Genomic DNA, 16,518 nt, shown 5'->3' with positions numbered 1-16,518 from the left:
TGAGACTCTCCATTCTAATGATCTCATTAGTTTTCCAAACAGAAAAACTAGCTAACATTTTTTTATGCCTGTATTTTAGCCCATTTAATCCTGGCCGCAACATTATAGGTCAGTTCTAGTATTCCCCATGAACTTTAAAATGCTTTTATCTAATTAAAAGGAAACCATTAGGATTATGGTTGGAATTACATTAAATTTGTACGTGATTATGGGAAAACTTTACATGCCGTATATCCTTCAATAATATTTTACGATTTTCCTCATATGCCTTAAGCCTGTCGTGTTGAATTTAGCCTTAGTCTTCTGTACTTTTATCACTATCACAAATGGAATATGTTTTTCCATTTTTATTTCTATCTGGCTGTTCCCATCAGCATTCTTACCAGTAACATAAGGATGGTGTGCGTATTAGTCAGGTTAGGGTAAATCATGCCGCAGGGACAACCTGGAGTTCTCAGTGGCTTGTAACAACTTCCTGCTCTTACTACATGGTGGGCACAAGATGGCAGTGGCTCAGGTTCATCTCGTCTCTACTCTGGGACCCAGGCTAACGGAGTAGCTGCTAAGCACACTGCAGCCTTGTAGTGGCGGGAGGGAAACCAAGGTAAAGCATCTCCCGGCTCATAAAGCTTCTACAAAGAAGTGTCCCACATCCCCAGCCTCACATTTTATAAGCCAGAGCAGGACATATACTCATCCCTGGCATTAAAGTATCAGAGATCCATCCATAATCCTTTTGTAAGAAAGGGCCCTCTGAGTCACAGTGCCACTGGGATAGAAATGAATATTCCAACATGAAGGACAGCAAATATTTTGATCAGTCATAACAGTCTGTCACAGTGTTATGTGTTTAAGTGAGCAAGATTGAGTAGTCTTAGAAAATACTACGTGCGTGATAGACATCACTGTTCAACAACATCCTGTTCTTCTCTACTTCTAAGTATGCAAGAAGATAATACTTTCTTATCTCTTAGATATGGCTGTGTGACAAATCCTGGCCATGGCAATGAGAGTGGTAATGATATTTTTCACTTCTGCATGGAAGCATTGAGGAGTCATAGCGTGATTCTCCATAATATCTTCCCTGTCTTGATTATGGAAGTGTCTGTTGATATGGAAGTACCAAAAGACTTCAAAGTAGCTAGACTGCTGGGCAGTAATGTAGAAGACAGTTGCCCTGGATGCTATCCATGTGAAGGGTCTTTGTGGTTTTAAATCACTGAGATTTAAGGGGTTTGGGGGTTTTCTTTTTGGTTTCACTACAGCATGACCTAGCCTATTCTGACTGATGCAATACATATTTTAACCAAAAAAAACGCCATATGCACGTGTGTATGTATGTACATACATCTGTTCATTTATGCATATTGTTACATAGGACAAAGTCTTTTTCTTTATGGGTCCACTGATTTGCAGCATCATGATATTTTTCTTGCATCCACCTCGTTCATTACGCATCCTCTACAGTTTGCATTTTTGATTTCTCTACCGTGGGTCAAGAGCTACACTTGTAGAAAAATGTAAATATAGAATCTTAAAACTTCCCTCTCATGTTTTATAACTGTCACACCAAAACCAACAGCATTGTTCGAAGTTGCCTTTATTGAGTCTTTCTAAAGCAGACAACTTAGTTTTCATAAAACAGTTAATTCTTTTCACATGATTATGAGATTCAGTAATATTTATTTAAATCACTTAGTTTTAATAACAGTACAACTGTCAAAAAAGTTTAGGAGGGAGCACAACTGGATAATAGTAAGCATGCAACTCAACTGGTGGATGTGGAATACGTGGTTATCTCACGAGGTGAGGGCATTTATCCTTCCATACGTAATAGTCTGTACATATTGACAATTGTCAATGACTATAGTCATATTGACTACTGTGCAATTGAGAACTTGTGTAGATCCCACATTTATATAGAAGTGAATCAGCAGACCTTCTACCATACAGAGAACAACGTGCACACACACATACATTTGTATTTCTATCTACATATGTGTAGGTCTCTGTGTTATATTTATCTTGTGTCCAGCCACATTGCCAATTATCTTGTTAATTCTAGTAGGCCCTTTTTAAAACCATATCTTGGGGGCTATAAATATGTAATCCTATTATCATGAAAACAATAATTTCTCCTTTTCCAAATTTATATTATTTCCTTTCCTTATCTTACTGCACTTGCTACAACCTCCAAAATAATGTTGAATAAATAATGATAGTGGGTATTCCTGTCTTTTTCTTGATTCAGTAAATTTTATAGTATTCTACATGAAGTTTCTTAAGTATTTTTTGTTAGATTTATTACTAGATATTTTATTTTTGAGCTATTATAAATGGTATATTTTCAAATTAAAATTTCTAGCCACTTTTTGCTGGTATAAAGAAATGCAATTAGCTTTCATTTATTGATCCTATTTCTAGAAATCTTGATAAAATGTTTTATTATAATTTGTGGTAGATTCTATGAGTGTTTTACATAAACAATTATTTAATTTGTAAATAGTGACAGTTTAGTCTCTTTCTCTCCCATCCTTGTACTCCTTTGCTATTTTTCTTGATGCTCTGTGATGGCTAAAACTCCAGCATAAAGTAACTAGGAATGATAATAGTTTGTCTCTTTGTATTAGTTTGTGGGGTTTTTTTGTTGTTTTTATTTTTTTTAAGAGAGAGAGAGTGTGTGTGTGCACGAGCAGGAGAGAGGGGCAGGAGAGAGAGAGGGAATCTTAAGTGCGGAGCCCTGCAGGGCTTGATCCCAGGACTCTGGGATCATGACCTGAGCAGAAATCAAGAGTTGGTTGCTCACCACCCAGGTGCCCCTTAGTCTTTATTTTTAAAGGAAATGCTTTTAACTTTTTTTTTAGTGGAGTATTATGTTTGTTGGAGGTGTTTTTGCAGATACCCTTTATTAGGTAGGCTAAGGATGTTCTTTTCCTTTTTGACTACAAGTTTTTTATTCGTTTTTATTGTAAATGGCTTGTGACATTTTTTGGAATGTTCTTCTACCTCTTTTGAAATGACCATACGGTTTTTCTCTTTTAATCTGTTAATGGGGTAAATTGCATTAGTAAATCTCTAATGGTGTAACAACCTTCTACTCCTGGAGGAGACTCAGTTGGTCATTATCTTTGTATATATATCACTTGATACAGTTGCTAAAATTTTATAGATTTTTGCATCCATGATGAAGAGTGAAGTTGGAGTATAGTTTTTTCTTGTCCAGTTTTTGTATAAAGTTATAGTAGCCCCATAAAATCAGTTAGAGGACGTTCTTCCTTTTATACTCCCTAAAAGAGTTAATGATTGGAATTATCTCTTCCTTGAATCTTGGTAAACTTGCCTGTAAAACTTCCTGGACCTGGTGTTTTCTTTGTGGGAAAATTTTTATTAATGGTTATAGGCTGGGTGGTAATCAAATTGTTTAACAACCGATTAGAATGGTCATATCAATCAATCGGAACTGACCCTGGCCCTGGGCAAACAGAATGGCTGTGCGATTGCAGTAAAACTAAATATCAAGCCCGATATTTTAAATGTGAGATTTTAAATTTCTTAAGCCGGTTTTGTAAATTTATGTTTTCAGAACTTTGCCTATTGTACTTGTGTTAAATTTATTGAGAAATTGCTTGTAATAGTTTAACTGTGTAACTGCTGTTGTATTTATTATTTCCTTTTCCATTCTTAAAGTTGTATCTGTTCTCTCTCTCCATCAGTTGCTAAAGTTTTGTCAATTTTCTTATTTTCTTCTCATTGAATCAACATTTTCTTTGTTCATCCTTTCTACTGAATGTTTGTTTCATTAATTTTCGCTTTTTATTATTTTCTGCATTCTATTTAGATTTTTTATTCTTTTTGTAATCTGAACTGTTCTTTTTTTATTAATGTAAATATTATAAGGCGACTCACTTCCTCCATCTACCACTTTAGCTGTATCTCACAAGCTGTCCTCAGAATTGTTACTGTTGGTTCTAATTTTCTTATTTCTTTTTGCTTTTTTGACCCATGAACAATTTAGAATTATGCTTAAATGTCCAAGGTTTTTTGGTTATTTTTTGTTATTAATTGCACTGTGGTCAGAGAATGTGTTCTACATGATAGAGATTCTTTGACATTTGTTGACACTTACTTTATAGGCTAGTAAACTGTCAATTTTTAGAACTGTTCCTATTGTGTTATTGTGCATGGACATTATTGTGTTCTTGTGTATGGGCATCTGTGTATGTTTATTAGACCTGGTTTGTTTATTGTGATGGTCCAACCATTCATATTATTACTGATTTTTTTTTCTTGTCAATTTCTGGCCAAGATTCGTTAAAGTCTACCTCAATTATAGTGTATTTATCAATTTCTTTTTCTTGTTTTGTCATTTTTTTGCTTGACATTTTTGAAGCTATCTTGTTAGAATTGCTTATGTTTTTTACTGATTTGGACCTTCCTTAGTAGGTAATAAACCCCTGTCTCTAGTAATGCTGTTTGCTTTTACTTGTAACTCTTCATGAACTTGTTTTACATATGTCTCATGTAAAGAACATGTAGCAAGATTTTGCTTTTTATCTAATCCGATAAGAAATTTGGCTTCCTTACCCTTATTTTAATTATTTGAATTTCATTTTTACCACTTTATATTATGCATTTTATTGTTCTGCCTTCTCTATATTCTTTTCTTCTTTAATTTTTTTATTGTTTTGTGTTTTTCTTAATCTGTTTTTACCTTTAGTAGTTTGGAGCTTATACTTTGTTTTTTTAATATTGTACGTGGTGTCCTATAATTTTAATAATTTTTTTAAAGTTTATTTATTTTGAGAGAGAGAAAGAGGGAGGGGCAGAGAGAGAGGGAGAGAGAATCCCAAGCAGGCTCCACACTGTCAGCACAGAGCCTGATGTGGGGTTCATACCCACTAACTGTGAGATCATGACCTGAGTCAAAATCAAGAGTCAGATGCTTAACTGACTGAGCCACCCAGGCACCCCTGTGGTATCCTATAATTTTAACATACATATGTGTATGCATAATTTAATAAAGTATGGAACTAATAATGTGTGTCATTTAATAAGCCTTGAGGTTAGTGTTTTACTCCCTGAACAAAGTACAGACCTTTGAATGCCTTATTCCTTTTTTCTGAGTTTATTTATTTATTTTGAGAGAGAGACTGGGGAAGGGGCAGAGAGAACGGGAGAGAGAGAATCCCAAGCATGCTCTGTGCTGTGAGGCAGAGCCTGATGTGGGACCTGATGTCTTGAACCATGATATCATGACTTGAGCCAAAAGCACGAATCAGATGCTTAATTGACTGAGCCACCCAGGTGCCCCCTGAATGCCTTATTCCTGATTATCTCCTCTCAATTTACATGCCATTTTTACCAGCATGTTAGTTCTATAAAATTTTATGACCTTATAATTAAAACATTAGTATTGTTGTTTACCACAGCGATTGTTTAGATTTACCCATGTGTTTATTATTTTCTTTGCTATCTGCTTTGGATCTGAGACCTTCTTTCTGGGATGAGTTTTCTTCATCCTGGAGTACGTCCTATAGAAATTCCTCTAGTGAGTAATAGTAAACTTTCATATTGTGTTTGTTGGAAAATGTTTTCATTTTGCCCTCATAAAGATAGTTTTTCTGGGCAGAGAATCTAGGCTGTCAATTATTTTCTCTCTGCATTTTGAAGATATTATTCCACTGCCTTCTAGCATCCACTATTGCTGTTGATAAGTATACCATAAGTCTGTTTTTTCTCTTGTGGGTAATCTGTATTTTTCTCCCTGACTGCTTTAAGACTTTTTCTTTGTCTGCATTTGACTACAGTGTGTCTTGATGTGAATGCCTTTTTATTTCTCCTACCTTGAATTTTTGGGGTATATGGATTCTTTCATGATAGAACACTTTTTAGAGAACCACTTAAAAAGGTCACCTTTTACTTTTGCCTGTCCTTACCCTTTGCCACCACCACCTCCTTTGAATGCAGTCATGGGATTATGAAGTGACATAAACAAGAATCGGGAAATGGAACCCATGTCCTTGATAACCTCACTGAGCACTAGATTGCCTACCTCCAGACTTCATGCTATAGGAGAAAAATAATTGCCCTTTTAGCTTAATGTATCCTCTTTAGTCAGATATTCTGGGGCCCCAAAATAATCTTAAAACATAATACTTTATCTTTTCCTGTGAAATGCAACAGAACATTGTAACAAAGTGCCCAATGGTTTTCAAATGACTACTGATCATTTTGTATCATGTACATGAAGAAATCTGTGTTTTGTTTTTGCACATATGCCTAAATTAATGACTAGTAAGAAAAGATTAACCACTTATTAAAGACAACTTACAGGATTTCTCCTTCCACTGAAAATTTATTTGGAAATCTGTATATATTGAGATTACTTGTTAAACTTAGTGTTGTGACTTATATTGTCATTTAAACAGAAGTCTTAAGTCTTACAAGTAAAAGGAGTATCATTATAAAGTTATTTCTGTTGCTGACATTCCCATGTCATGCCATTAACTCTTAAGGAGATTTGTTTTAGTGGGGAACGCTGTGAAAATGAGTTTGTCTCATTAGGACAAAAGTCATGCAAATGCAGGAAAGTAATTTTATATAGTTAAGAGATATGGAGAGCCTGGTTTATGGATATGTACAAAAACTGCTCCTTTGTTTGAATGCCCTAGTGTAGCAACCATTGAAAGATTGGAAATACTGTTACAAGATCTAAGTACCTGACTCCAAATGCTTATTTACATTTTGTCTTTATAAATCTGCACACTATATTTCAAGTGATCCACACTTAATGTTTGAAAAATAACATCCTAACTACTCCCTCCAAACAGAATTTAATAATTGAACAGTTTAGATTCACAAAATTCTTCTGTGTGTATTAACTCATTGTTATTGATGACATTTATCAATACTTCCCATTCCTTTGTTAACAAATAGCTATTTTATTCCTTCATTCACCAAATATTTACCTATTACAGTGTCTACTATGTGGGCTTGTCAGGTCACAATGCCTGTCAGATATGGTTCCTGTCCTTAACGAGTTCCAGTCCTGGGGGGAAGCACCTATCTGTCAAATAACCAAAGAAGCAAAAACTTGTAGCTTCAGCGAGTGCCACAAAAAGACAAATAAGTGGTCCTAATAAAGGAGATTTGAACTCGTCAGCAAGGTCAGAAAAGGCTTTTTGGTTGTGATAAGTAGAAATTAACTGAGGACTAAAGGATGAGTTAACTGAGTAAAGAAGGGAGGAAGTAAGGATAAACATAGGCAAGGTACTATGATAAGAGGTAGCCTGGTATATATGAGGGAATAAAAGAAGGCCAGTGTGGCTGGAGCAGGAAATGAGGATATTACAAATGGGTACAGGCGGGAACATGCAGGGTCTTACACATGGAGGGGCCACAATAGGATGTGGCATAGAACAGTAAGGAGGCTAAAACAAGGGATGAGAGTAGTTTGAAAATGGAGGGAAGGTGGGTCTGAGAGCTATTTAGAAGTCGGTGATTACCAGTTTGATTGACTGGCTGTAGGGAATAAGGCAGCAGAAGGTGTCAAGAATGCCACAAGTTTCTAACTTGTGCAATTTAATGAATGTAGTGGCATTTACTTAGGTATGGAACATTTAAGGGCACCAGGTTTGGCGGTGGGGGCAGGGCGTGCAGAATCGTGCATCCTGCATTAGACATGTTGGGTGTGAGATATCCAGAAAGAAATCCCAAGTAGACAACTGGATATACAGGCTTTTGGTGGCCAGAGGAGATCTCTAAATGAGAGATATAAGTGGTAGTCTAAGTGCAGGGCACAGGGGAGATCCTTCCAAGAGACAGAAGAAGAAACAGGACCTAAAAGGGAGAATACCTGTCCCCTGATAGTACTTCTCAGAGTTCTCCACTGAAGAACTTCTAAAAGCAGAGGAAAGTGTGTATGAATAAGAGGCAATCTGGTCAAGACCCAAAGCTTCTGTCTACAGGCATGAAATTTGGGCACACTTTACATTTCAGGAGTACCTAATATACCCTTGTTGGATTTCTTAGAATAACAGAAAACAAAACTTTCAGGTATTTACCCTTAAGTGAAATTGCTACCTTTCTAAAGGTATTTCTCTTCTGGCCATGTACATCCTGTGATGTAACCCTAAACTCTTCTGGCCGGGAGCATGGTTGCCCCATTTCAAGAATCATGAAAGGACAGTTCCTTCTTAGGAAGCCAGCAAGTTGTAAACCCAGAGAGGATGAGGGGCTGTCAGAGTGTCCTATCAGAATAGGAGCACAATGCTGACAGCACGTGGCTCTCATGGTTCCTAACCAGTGCGCAGCCCATCAGCAAACATCAAACAAATATCAAACAAGAGTTCATAGTTACCAAATACCTATCAAGGTACCAGGTGGTGTTGCCTTCCACTACACCATACCCATGTCAGACTTAGCTAGAGTTTTTGGGACCCAGCAATGCAGTTTAAGGCATGTGAAATACACAAGTATTGTGTCATTAAGTTTGGTCTGTACTCACTGAGACAAATCATGGATTCTTAGGGAGAAGAAGACGAATCAAGATTAATCGGATCTAGCTCGAGAGAGTTGCAGGTGTAAGTGGGAAGGAGGAGGAGAGAGTAGGGTAGAGAGAGACACACAAAAAAGGAGAAACTGTAGAATGGGAAGGAAACGTAAATAGTCCCCACGGGGGTGCCTGAGTGGCTCACCAGTCAATTAAGCGGGCCGGCTCTTGATTTCAGCTCCGGTAATGACCTCACGGTTTGTGAGATTCAGCCCAGCATCAGGAGCCTGCTTGGGATTCTCTTTCTCTCCCAGCCCTCCCTCTGCCCCCATGTGCGCATGCATGCACATGCTCTCTCTTGCTCTCTCAAATAAACTAAAAAGAGAGAGAAGAAAAGGAAGGCAATCTGGCAAAGACTTCCAAATTCTCCCTCCCAATCAGCTCAGGTGTCTTTTTGAAAGTAGGCACATCTTTTCAAGAAGGTACAATCCACAAGTGAGCTTGGAGACAGACGTGCCATTGGGCGATCTGTGGAAAGCTCTCATGATCATCTACTGCTAACTGCATTCTGGGAATACCAAATGCAGTTATTAAGGTGAGTTTGCTGAGACAGAATGCGATTGTGTCCTGCAGTGGGACCCATACTGCCACTGTGCCAGGGAAGCTTGGAAAGCATAGGTTAACCTCCTTTCCATAGCACAGAGACACGCTCTCAGAGAACTTAAGGAGCTGGATTACTGCAGAAGTTTGTTTCTCTAGTTGAACACTGCTGGATTTTCCCCTCGTTCAGTGTAGGAAATCCCACTTCAAGTTCTGCATAAAAAGAAGAGTTCCAACGGCCAGGACAGTCACTGTGGACTCCATAGTGTTCCTATAACAGAGATATGGAGATAGAGAAACCCGCAGTTTGCTTGGGGTTTGCAAGCTGATTCTACAGTTGACCAGATTCCCTGCAATCCCCATGACAGATGCATGAGTAAGGATTCCACCGGTCCGTCTACCTCACGATCCTTGATTGATGTAGCCCAGCCTTCTTAATGGGTCAAAATGTCACACCCACTTTGAAACAATTAAAGCAGTCCTATCTTAAGACAGGAGAAACAGGAGCCCAGTTGAACATTCCCCCTCGCAGCCATTTCTGTCGTGCAGAAGATTGCAGCTTGACCTGCCGGTGAGGAGAGCGGCTGCAGTGCGGGGTTTGGATTTCCTTCTATTTCCACTATGGCCCTGATCATTAAAATGGGGGATCTCCGCAGAGTTAAAGGTTATTTTACACAGGAAGCACATTCAGTATTAGCACAACAAATGTTTTCCTTTCTCCAGCTATGGAAGAACTCTACTCACAGAGAGTCGTGATAAAGCAGAGTATCAGCCCTTTCCGCTCGGATACCAATAAGTCTTGCCCTTCAAAATTGCTGACCTAAAAAGGATACTTGAGAAGGAGCAGATCTTTTTTTTTTCTCTCTCTCTCTCTTAAAGAAAGCAACACCAGACACAGCCCGATTTCCTTGTACACTTAGATGCACACAAAAAAGAAAAGTGAGTCACTCTGAGTTTCTAACTTTAGTTTATAGAAACAAAGCACTGAATCATGTAACTTGTCAGTTAGGACAGAGACATAGTTTTATCTAGATAACGTTCATATTAAAGGAACCTGAGATTCTATTTTTGTGGTAGAGTGATAGGACGGGAGCTACAACTGTCTACTCGCCAATGACTTTGCGGATGAGGATATGTTACTCTAGAGAGTTTTCCAGTAGAGCTACCATAGGACCAGCTCAGCACAGTCTACCTTCATTCAGAATCAGCCATCCTCAGGTCAAAGCTGCTTCACATCCAGAACTGAACACAAGTATGCAGCTAACATTGGGAAAAGCACTGTAGACTCAGTCCAGATACTAATGTTAATCACCTGTGGATGGAGTGAAGGGTTTTAAAAAAATCACTTATTCAGTCAGCTGGAGAGCGAATGAAAATGTGTATGTAAAACATACTGAGCAGATATGATCGGAACTCAAGTCTTCCTGCAAATTGAAACAACACTCTTAGAAACCTGAAATAATGGAATGAGTCTACCTAAAATAATTAGTCCTATTTCCCGAATCCTTCCTTCTAAAACAAGCCCCCCCCCACCATGTCTCTGATACTTTTAAACTCACCATTATTATCTCTAATACATACAAAGTACCTTCTCAGCTCCTCTATTGGGTATGTAATTATAAAATGTCAATCAACCATGACAAGCAATTATTGATAACACTACTATGAAATAATTTTTAAAACAGGAATAACACTCAAGCTGCCACATTTCGCCACTCTGCCTCAGGTCCCTACCACTGCCCATTAAAGTAAATCAAGCAAAACAAAGTAATTTGCTGATTCAATGCATTCCAAAGCCATGAGTTGGGGAGGATCTGGTGTTTGGAATATTTGCACTACTGTTCTCCCAACCATAAGAGGTTTTATTGTTTGTTTGTTTTCTGTGAGATTTCCTGAAGTCATGGTATATCATTTATCACACACTGCAATTAAATCCAGTCCCACATAGAGTTTTCAAGAATGATTGATTCAACAAAACCCTGCCAGCATGAATTCTGTCATGTCTATATTTATCAGGGTCACTCTCTTTGCTTCATGACCTTCCTCCTCACAGCATGAGCCTGTAGACCGCTTACAGATGAGCATTCTGCTAAGAACTTCCACATCATTCCATGAGACTATCACAGAAAGGAACCAAGTTCAAAAGAGAGGTAGTGTTAGACTTCCCTCAACAACTGCCTAACATCCTTAGGGTAATTGATTTAAGGTGTTGGATGCATACCCTTACGTATAAGAACAGTTGTTGCTTCATGCCAAGTCCTGTGCTGAGCTGCTCACATGTGTTCAATTCTCACAACCACCTTTCAAGGTAAATACCATTACTACTTGCCATTTTACAAATGAGCAAATCTGGTCCCCATGGACTTGCACAGATCTCACAAGTAAGTGACACGATCAGCCAGTCAAACTCGAGCGCTCAAGCTCTTAGCCATTTACTATACGAACTGGGCAGAAAACTCAGCAACGATGCCATAAATACACAAAAATCACTATCTGGCCATACGTAAAACAAATATCTGTTGAAAGCTCTCAGGGGCGCCTGGGTGGCTCAGTCGGTTAAGGGTCCGACTTCGGCTCAGGTCACGATCTTGCGCTCTGTGAGTTCGAGCCCCGCATCGGGCTCTGTGCTGATGGCTCAGAGCCTGGAGTCTGCTTCCGATTCTGTCTCCCTCTCTCTCTGCCCCTCCCCCGTTCATGCTCTGTCTCTCTCTGTCTCAAAAACAAATAAATGTTAGAAAAAAACAAAAACCACGTACAAGATGAATAAAAAGAGCCGTTGTTTCCCTTTCAATAGTGTTTTGGTAGGACTTGATAGGGCTCCTGAGATAGCTGTAGAATGCAGAGGACCAGAAATTACACCAGCCAAAGCTGTTTTGGGTGATTACAATGGTCGCATAAAGAGGGGAACCACCACTCCTCAAACTCATGTCTTACAGGCCACCATTAACTAAACTGGGGATGTATTTCCATCTTGTCCTATTCTGATGTGTTAGCCTATAACTGACTTAACTAACCACTGGCTTCAAGAAAACCCAAATCGGTGGGTACTTAGGGGAAAAAAGACTTTCAGTCTTGAAAAGCCCGTTTCTTCCCTTCTTTATGAAAAGTAGCATTGGAATCAGCTCAACATGAAGAGTGGATGGAGCTCAGAAACAGTTATTTACATTTAATGATATGGCAGCCGGCACAGCCAGCCCCCACTCAGTGTTGCGCTGATTAGTTACTGCCCATTCACAAAATAAGGCTAGGCCCAAGGTGTCGTCTCTTCCTCCCACAATTTTAAATATAATCGAAAGACATCCTCAGAAAAGCCATTGGCTTGAGTCCCATGCTGTCTTCAATCAAATCTCAGCATCCTTTTCGAAACACAAAGTGTATCTTTTTAGCATCAATAACTAAATTTTCCAGCTCTGTGAATATGAGGGGTAGGAAGCCTTTGTCTTGATGGGGGAGGGGAATACAAGCTTCTCCTCCTTCCATAGCCATCAGAATCCCTTAAAGTGAAAGTACTTGTTATTTGTCCTTAGCAAATAAAACAAACAAGGATCCTTTGATTCTTAGGAAGCCCTTTCTTGTTAAGGTAACATTCTGTCTGACTTTTATGTTTCAGCGTTCATTGTATATTTAAGTATTTTAAAAAGTTTTGTTTCAAACCATTACACTTTTTCATAACTGAAGATAAACATGGGCAGGCTTTGTTAAAGATTAAAAATAAATTTCACACAAAACTGCAAAATGTGACAAAGATAATACCACGTGGGGTCAGTATGTTCCAAAACACGATTCTCAGGGGGCCCCTCTAAACACACTGCATCGTTAGAATTCTTGTTCTGAAAAGTTTCAGGAAGCCCCTGACTCCAACCCACCCTTTCCTGAAACTGGTGAAAGTATTAAAAAAAAAAAAAAAAAATTACCACTGAAGTGAAAAACAAAAAAAAAAAAAAATTTCACCGCATCAGGCAGGCATGTTTTGTCTCTTTTTAGACTGTTAACCATGTTCAAAAATGCATGAATGCTAACTCTGTGATAGCCTTCAAACAGAGAACACACTGGGATAATATTATAAAAAGAAATGTATTTACATCTCTCAATAGAAATGTTATCAAATGACTGCCATTAAGTCAACTTGAGAATAATTAAGTAGATCTTATTACTAAATGGAAAACATCATTTCTCTGGGCGCCTGGGTGACTCAGTCTGTTGAGCATCCTACTCTTGACTTCGGCTCAGGTCATGATCCCAGAGTCGTGGGATCGAGCCCAGTGTTGGGCCCCGTGCTGAGCATGGAGCCTGCTTAAGATTCTCTCTCTCTCTCTCTCTCTCTCTTTCTCTCTCCCTGTCTCTCTTGAAAAAAGAAAAAAGAAGAAAAAGGAAACATAATTTCTCTTTAAGCTATTACAGCCTGGTTGTAATCTCTTATAAATAAGAGATTATAGTTAATCTCTTATATAAATAAGTGTTCCCTCTTGGAAACACAAAACAGAGATAGATACAGGCTTCCCTTTGTGCCTGATTTTTCAAGCTTATTCCACCGAATCTTTGCATGTTTACTTGCTCTTCCATTTTACCCTTTCTTCCTATTCCAATACATTTCCTCCTCCCACCTTTGGGGGAGCCCTCTCCCCTCTTGGATTTGGGACTGGGGTGTCTGAAATACTAATGCAGTTCTTGGAACAGACGGTAGGTGGAGTTGAAAAGCCATGCCTCTGAGCCAGCCATCATTTCCGGAAGTCCCAAGTCGAAGTGCGGCAAACTCTGATATAATGGGCTAAGGGAGAGGAGGCTGCCTGGGAGAGAGGTGGGGAGCAGACCGGAATCAGAACACATGGGTGTCTACCCCTCCCTGAGATACCCATGCTTATGAATAGGACCCAGCCTCCTCGCTTTCGAATGAAAACGATTCCACCCCAACTTAGGAATTCTACCCCAGTTGAAGAAAGTCAGTATTTCAGACCCAACTGACACTTTGCACAAGGATTATACATATTCAAGGCCAATGATATTACATCTAATATGCCGGCGCCGTTTGCTAAAACTATGCAAAGATGTACACATGCGAATTCAATAAAGTCTAAAAAGTTTAGAATTATAAGAGTCCTTTTACAGATTCTATCCTAGCCTCGGGTTCTTGGAAGGAAATATTTTCCATAAGGAATAATGAAATACAAAGGTTTTCTAGGGTTTCTCTAAGTGAAAGGCTAGAAAATGGATCACCCAAAGATGTAAAACGCAGCTGAAACTATTATGGTACTTTGCTCAGAATGGAGTGTGATAGGCTATCGGGAAGGAATGCAATTTGTTCTCCCTGGAATGAAGTGGGGTTTATTAGTTATTCTTTCCCAGGACCAGAAATTGACAACTGGTTGGCCTAGATGAAATTGTTGCTATTTGGACAGGGTTGTGGGAATTTGCAAAAAGACCTAGAAAGTTGCAAGTTTAAGTACATAGTGGTTCTGGCATCAGGCCACTGCAGTCTGTGAAAAGTAGGACCAAAAACAAATTAATTCAGGGTGAAATCCTCATAAAAACTGGAATTATATGATCTTGGAATTACAGATCATGTGTTCTGCCTTCTCTTTAAAAGCAAAATTCCGGGACACCTGGGTGGCTCAGTCGGTTGAGCGTCCGACTTCAGCTCGGGTCATGATCTCACAGTCTGTGAGTTTGAGTCCCGCGTCGGGCTCTGTGCTCACAGCTCAGAGCCTGGAGCCTGTTTCAGATTCTGTGTCTTCCTCTCTCTCTGCCCCTCCCCCACTCATGCCCTGTCTCTCTCTCTCTCTCTGTCAAAAATAAATAAACATTAAAAAAATTTTTTTTAAATAAATAAATAAATAAATAAAAGCAACATTCCCCAGAAGAACATCTCTGAAGGATGACCTTCCAGACATTTCTGGAACACTTTGAGGAAAGGGTGCTAACAGCTTTTCAGAATGCCCCATTCCATTCTTGAACCCTTGATTTCAGCATTTCTTAAACTGTGGTGGGGAACCTGGAATACACAGACATACTCTTAGAGGTCTAGCAGTTGTATACGAGACCGATAAATTTTGTCTTTTCATTTGGACAATGAGCTAGAAAGAACTAATATGTAAGCATGTTATGGTAACCACTTTTTACAAATTAGACTTGTTGATTCTTGACCGGTTTCAGGTTTACAGCGAAATTGAGCAAAAAATATTATAGAGTTCCCACATGCCCCCTGACCTCTGTACCTCCAATTTCCCCATTATTACTGTCTTGTATTAGTGTGGTGCTTTTGCTGAAATTGAGGAACCAATATCAATGCATTATTTTTTTAAGGTTGTTTATTTAAGTAATCTCTACACGCGGTGTGGGGCTCAAACTCACAACCCCCCAAGATCAAGAGTTGCATGCTCTTTTGACTGAGCCAGCCAGGCACCCCTTGTTACCGTAATTTTTAAACTCTATGCCCAATGTGGGGCTCGAACTCACGACCCTGAGATCAAGAGTCATATGCTCTACCGGCTCACTATTCATTGAAGTTCATGCTTTATATTAGAGTTCATGCTTTGTGTTGTACATTCTATGAACTTTGATAAATGTAGTGACATCTTTTTATCTGAGGACCACCAGAATATATTTTTCAGTGCTGACTTTTGCTTGTGGGTTATGAGAGTAGTTCTACTTTAATTGTTTGGGATTAGTAAGGAAAGAACAGTGTCAGACTCGACAGGCAACAAATGGTGTCAATTTTCGTGAAAGAGAGTGACATAACATCATGCCTCCTAAATGACTCTCTGGTTTAGAAAAAGAAATATGTTTGGTTTGGGTTATCACAATTTATGCAGTGGTCGACACCCGCCCACGACAAAAGCCATTGGTTCCATATTCATGTTCTGAATGGTGATTTTGTTTCAGCAAAATAAAATAATCTGTCACATTAAAATCAGTTCATTTAAATATTGTTGCCTTGCTTTGCATTTAATTTATACATTTGCAAATGTAGTTTATAACTTGAATTTGGAAATTTGCATAACTGGAAGCATAATGACTTTATGCCTAGCTTTATGCCTAGCTTTATGCCAACAATTAACATGATAGAAAAAATATTTGTAGGAGCTCCTAAGTGGCTCAGTCGGTTAAGCATCCGACTTCAGCTCAGGTCATGATCTCAGGGTTCTGAGTTTGAGCCCCGTGTTGGGCTCTGTGCTGACAGCTGAGAGCCTGGAGCCTGCTTCAGATTCTGTGTCTCCCTCTCTCTGCCCCTCCCCTGCTCACACTCTGTCTCTCTCTCAAAAATCAATAAACATTAAAAAAAAAAAACTTTTAAAAAAAGGAAAAATATTTGTAAATCCTGGGAATTTGCAAGAGTATTTTTTCTCTATCAGAAGGTCCGTACATGATTCAGGTTTAAGAAACTCTTTTCTAAGCGTTAGTTTTTCCCTATAGGGAGCACAGAACTGCCT

Source organism: Panthera tigris, chromosome A1 (assembly GCF_018350195.1).
Source record: "Panthera tigris isolate Pti1 chromosome A1, P.tigris_Pti1_mat1.1, whole genome shotgun sequence".
NCBI classification, from domain to species: Eukaryota; Metazoa; Chordata; class Mammalia; order Carnivora; family Felidae; genus Panthera; species Panthera tigris.
This window is presented reverse-complemented; position numbering follows the sequence as displayed.